General features: G+C 40.7%; 1 non-coding gene across 1 annotated transcript; it reads left to right on the top strand.

The window, feature by feature from the left end:
• Window positions 1-4,332: 4,332 nt before the first annotated feature.
• LOC131230167 (small nucleolar RNA R71) lies at window positions 4,333-4,439 on the top strand. The gene has a single exon (XR_009163890.1). It is a non-coding gene; the product is annotated as a small nucleolar RNA R71 (small nucleolar RNA).
• Window positions 4,440-5,976: the final 1,537 nt, after the last annotated feature.

The raw sequence follows: 5,976 nt of genomic DNA, 5'->3' as shown, positions 1-5,976 counted from the left end.
CAGCGTTGTCCATATTGAAATTAAGATTTTTGATCGCCCAGTACACTTTATGTTCCAGCTCCACAGGCAAGTGACAAGCCTTCCCATAGACAAGTCTAAAGGGAGACATTCCAATAGGAGTTTTAAATGCAGTACGGTATGCCCATAAGGCATCGGTCAATCGGATTGACCAATCCTTACGATCTGGGTTAACCGTTTTCTCCAAAATGTGTTTGATCTCCCTATTGGAAATCTCAGCTTGTCCACTTGTCTGAGGATGGTATGGGGTGCTCACCTTATGAGAGATACCGTATTTCTTCATTAAACTCTCAAATGGTTTATTACAGAAGTGTGAGCCCCCATCACTAATGATGGCTCGAGGTGTTCCGAATCGAGAAAGGATGTTTTCTTTTAGGAATTTAATGACCGTGCGATGGTCATTCTTTCAACACGGAATCGCTTCGACCCATTTAGTGACATAATCCACGGCGAGCAAAATGTACAGATTTCCAAACGATTGGGGGAATGGTCCCATGAAATCGATGCCCCAGCAATCAAATGCTTCAATGATAAGGATGGGATTCAAAGGCATCATATTTCGATGGGACAATGCTCCCAATTTTTGACAACGCTCACAAGCTTTGCAAAACTCATGAGTGTCCCTAAACATAGTGGGCCAGTAAAAGCCACACTGCAGAATCTTGGCCGTGGTCTTTTTAGTAGAAAAGTGACCACCACAGGCCTCTGAGTGACAGAAGGAGATGACGCTCTGATGCTCATCGTCTGGTACACATCTCCTTAGAATTTGGTCTGGGCAATATTTAAATAAATAAGGATCATCCCAGAAAAAGTTGCGCACCTCGGTGAAAAATTTCTTCTTAATGTGTTAGTATAGAACCTGTGATAAGAAAATTAGCAATATTAGCGAACCAAGGTGAATGGGAGACTCTAAACAATTGTTCCTCAGGGAACATGTCATTGATATGGGTTGTCTCAAGGGAATCAGAGGTATTAAGGCGAGAAAGGTGATCGGCCACTACGTTCTCTACTCCCTTTTTATCTTTAATTTCCAAATCAAATTCTTGGAGTAGAAGGATCCATCGTATCAAACGGGGCTTAGAATCATTCTTAGAAAGAAGATACTTAAGTGCCGCATGATCTGTGTAGATAATGATTTTGGATCCGATCAAGTAGGACCTAAATTTGTCCAAGGCGAACACTACAGCTAAGAGTTCCTTTTCCGTAGTCGAGTAGTTTACCTGGGCAGGATTTAGAGTCCTACTCACATAATGAATGACGTAGGGCTTCTTATCTTTTCTCTGGCCTAGGACCGCCCCAAGAGCATAATCAGAAGCGTCGAACATAAGCTCAAAAGGAAGGCTCCAGTCAGGTGGCTGCATGATAGGTGCAGTGGTTAACGTGCCCTTAAGCTTAGTGAAAGCTTCCTGGCACTGCTCAGTCCACTCGTACGGAGCATCCTTCTGAAGAAGATTACATAAAGGACGAGAGAGAAGACTAAAGTCCTTTATGAATCGCCTGTAAAATCCTGCGTGTCCTAAGAAGGATCGCACGTCTCTGATGTTCTTGGGTGGAGGTAGGTTAGAGATAAGATCGATTTTTGCCTTATCTACCTCGATTCCTTTAGACGAGATGATATGCCCAAGGACAATTCCCTTCTGAACCATGAAATGGCACTTCTCCCAATTAAGTACCAAGTTCTTTTCTTCACATCTTTTCAGCACACATTTAAGACTTTCCAAGCACTTGCTGAAAGATGGACCATAAACAGAAAAGTCGTCCATGAAGACCTCTAGATATTGCCCTACCATATCAGAAAAGATACTAAGCATACATCGCTGAAAGGTGGCAGGGGCATTACATAGTCTGAATGGCATCCTTCGATAGGCAAAGGTGCCGTAGGGACATGTGAATGTGGTCTTTTCCTGGTCTTCAGGGGCTATCTCTATCTGGTTGTAGCCCGAATACCCGTCAAGGAAACTATAATAGGAATGACCAGCTAACCTTTCCAGGATCTGATCAATGAATGGTAAGGGAAAGTGGTCTTTCCTCGTGACGGTATTCAACTTCCTGTAGTCAATGCACATTCTCCAACCAGTAGTGACTCTAGTTAGCACGAGTTCATTATTAGCATTGGCTACGATGGTGATTCCAGACTTCTTAGGGACCACTTGAGTTGGACTCACCCATTGACTATCAGATATAGGGTATATAATACCCACATCCAATAGTTTAAGAACCTCGGCCTTAACCACTTCCTTCATGTTTGGATTTAGTCTACGTTGTGGTTGCCGAGCGGTTTTTGCATTATCCTCAAGATATATGCGGTGAGTACAAATCGAGGGATCGATTCCCTTGAGGTCCGCTATCGTCCATCCCAGGGCTCCTTTATGCTCTATGAGAGTAGATATAAGCATACTCTCCTGTTCTTTCTCCAGGTGGGCAGAGATCACCACCGGGTATGTCTCATCTTGACCTAAATAGGCATATTTCAAATCAGAGGGCAAAGATTTTAGGTCAAACTTCGGCGGCTTGAGGTTAGACGGTAGGGGCGCTACATCAGTTTGTGGTAATTCTTCAAATTGTGGCCTCCATCGGTTAACTTCAAGTACCGGTGCAGTATCAAGCAAGGCGCACGTCTCCCTAATCATGTCATCATCAAAATCATGGGAGTGGGCCAGGCACGTCTCTAGATGGTCGGAGGATAAGGTCAGAGGTGTCGTATCTTCCACGAAAGAGTCAATCATATTAATGTCATGGAAATCATCATCATCCTCTGAGTTGCTGCCGTTATTGAAAAAAATGTTTGACTCCAATGTCAAATTTCCAAAAGACATAGTCATGATACCATTCCTGCAATTGATAATTGCATTTGACGTGGCAAGGAATGGGCGACCAAGAATGACAGGAATCTGAGTGCTCATGTTATTGATGGGTTCAGTGTCCAGGATGATAAAGTCTACAGGGTAGTAAAATCTATCAACTTGGACCAACACATCCTCAATTATCCCTCTTAGTACACGAACAAAGCGATCAGCAAGTTGTAGTGTGGTTAGGGTGGGTTTTAATTCACCCAAACCTAACTGTTTGTATACCGAGTAGGGAATCAAATTGACGCTCGCTCCTAAGTCAAGAAGTGCATGATCAATTCGATGGTTCCCGATTATACATGATATGGTTGGGCTACCGGGATCCTTGAATTTCTGCGGCACGTCTTGCTTCAGGATGGCACTCACTTTCTCAGTCAAGAAGATTTTCTTTTGAATAATTTTCCGTCTTTTGGTCGTGCATAAGTCTTTCAGGAATTTGGCATATGAAGGTATCTGTTTAACGACATCAAGTAGAGAAATGTTGACTTTCACTTGTTTCAACACCTCTAGTATATCCTGAGAGTTAGAGAGAGGTTTTGGTGAAACCAACCGTTGGGGGAATGGAGCAACTGGCTTCTCTAGAAGTTCCGGTTCTACTTTTTGTGGGGCATCACTAGATCCATCATTGTTGTCCTCTTTTGGTTCTTGGGGCTTTTCGGGCCTAACCAGAAGAGTTTTATCAATGATCTTCCCACTCCTAAGAGTGGTGATGGATTTAGCATGCCCTATCTGATTTGAAGAGCTGGGATCATTATTCTCGTACTGCGGTTTAGGATTGGGGAGAGGTTGTGCAGGAAGCATCCCCTTTTCTATAACCGTCATACGAGAATCTATCTTTTGCATAAATTCTGTGATTCCTCGCATTGCCTTAGCTAGCTCTTGTATGGGATTTTGAACCGGTTCCTCTTGAGGTTTCACTTGATTTGGATTTTGATTGAAGAAACCTGGAGGAGTCGCCGTTTGTCCATTTCTCCAACTGAAGTTTGGATGATTTTTCCAGCCAGGATTGTATGTGTTGGAGTTAGGTCCAGTAAAAGGTCTTTGATAATTATTTACGGCATTGGCTTGTTCATTCAACACTCCTCGAAAGGCAGGTATTGTAGGATAGTTTTTAGTTGTGTGAATGTTGCAATCACAGATGCCGCAAACAATTTCATTGACCTTATCCTTCTTTCCTTCCATGGCCTCAACTTTCCTTATGAGCGTAGTCACTTTACACTTGAGATCATCCTCTTCTTTCAAGAGATATAATCCACCTTTTTCCTTTAATTGAGTCGGCCTAGACGTGGTGTTCGCCATTGGGTAGTAGTCCCATGATTGTGTTTTTTCAGCGAGACTATCGAGGTAATCCCATACCTCGTCAACATCTTTGTTGATGAACTCTCCATTACACATTGTCTCGACCATTTGGCGCATGGAAGATGTCAGTCCATCATAGAAAAAATTTGTAATGCGCCACGTTTCAAATCCGTGTTGTGGGCATGAACTGACTAAATCTTTAAACCTTTCCCAACATTGGAAGAATGTTTCATCTTCCTTTTGGGCAAAGTTCATGATCGCTTTTCTGAGGGTAATCGTTTTATGATGTGGGAAGAATTTTTTTATGAATTCCCTCTGCATATCGTTCCATGTGCTAATGGATCTAGGACGCAGTGAATGTAACCACGTCTTAGCTTTCTCTTTTAAGGAAAAAGGAAAGAGTTTCAGCCTAATTGTATCCTCGGATACATTAGGAAAACATAATGTAGCTATAATCTCATCGAACTCTTTCAAATGTAAATATGGACTTTCTGATTCAAGTCCATGGAATTTGGGAAGGAGTTGGATAACTCCTGGCTTGATGTCCATTTGTCCTGTATTTTCAGGAAAAATCATGCATGAGGGCATACTCACTCCCGCCGGTTGTAGATAATCTCGTAACGTATGAGGCGGGGGTGCCTGTTGCACCTCATTCTCATCTTGGGTATCCTCCACCCTGGGTGGAAGTGGAGGAGGTTGGTCTTCAGCCATAACCTCAGTTAACTCAGGGCATTTCGAGCGGTGTCTAGTCCTGCGATGGATAGTCAACCCCTCAACCAATCCTCCTTCAGTCAAGAGACGTCGAGTGTTGTCACGGGCCCACTTGGGCATGAAAACACTCGCAGCCCTCAATTAAAAACCTAATCCTAAGAAAGGAAAAGAAAATCTAGAAAGAAAGAGAGAGTTGGAAAGAAATTACCAAATTGAAGTCCTAAGTTAAAAACCTGCAAAATAAAACAAAAATAAGTTAGATTCTAAAAAGAAAAATAGCAGTAATTTAATTTCTAAAAGAAGGAATTCTTAAAAGAAAGTGAAGATTTCTAAAATAAATTAGGAAAGATCTAAACTAGAAAGTAGATTATTAAAAGAGAACTGAAAGATAGGAAGTAGGGAAAGAGCTTACCAAATTAGAAATTTCTATCTTAAAGGCCTACAAAATAGGAAGGTTAGTTTCTAAACAAAAATTCTAAAAATAAATGAAGAAACAAATTAGATTTAAAAAGAGTTAAAAATAGAAAGTGAAAAACAAAAGAGAAAAGTTTCTAAAATTAGAGGATTTTTCTAGAAAGGGAAATAACTACCCTAGTTTCTAAAAATAAACTGCTTCCTAAAAATAGAAAAAAATACTAGAATTAAAAATTTCAAAATTTAAACCCTAATTCAAAAAGGTAGAAAAAGTAGAGAGATTAGGAAGGAATTACCAATTGAGAACTTACGTAAGGATCTTACAAAATCAGGAAAATAGGTTATGTTCTAAAAATAAAATAATAGTTCCTAAGAATAAAATAAAATAAAAACCTTTAACCTAAAGTTAGTAAAATCCTAATCCTAACCCAATTCTAAAACTAATTAATTTCAGAAAAACGTAACCGTTAGTCCCGATGGTTGTTCACTCCCCAAGTGTAGGGTTGTGATGTAGTAATAAACTCGGTAAGACCGAGGTCGAATCCACAGGGACTGATACCTATACCTTATCTGAAACCAAGTAGAACTAGAACTAGACTAAGATGCGATCTAAACAAAATAGAATTTAAGAAATAATTGTGGAATAATTATCTAAAACTTTAAGTAACTCAGAGGAAGGAAACTA

This window comes from Magnolia sinica, chromosome 16 (assembly GCF_029962835.1).
Source record: "Magnolia sinica isolate HGM2019 chromosome 16, MsV1, whole genome shotgun sequence".
Taxonomy (NCBI): domain Eukaryota; kingdom Viridiplantae; phylum Streptophyta; class Magnoliopsida; order Magnoliales; family Magnoliaceae; genus Magnolia; species Magnolia sinica.
This window is presented reverse-complemented; position numbering and strand designations above follow the sequence as displayed.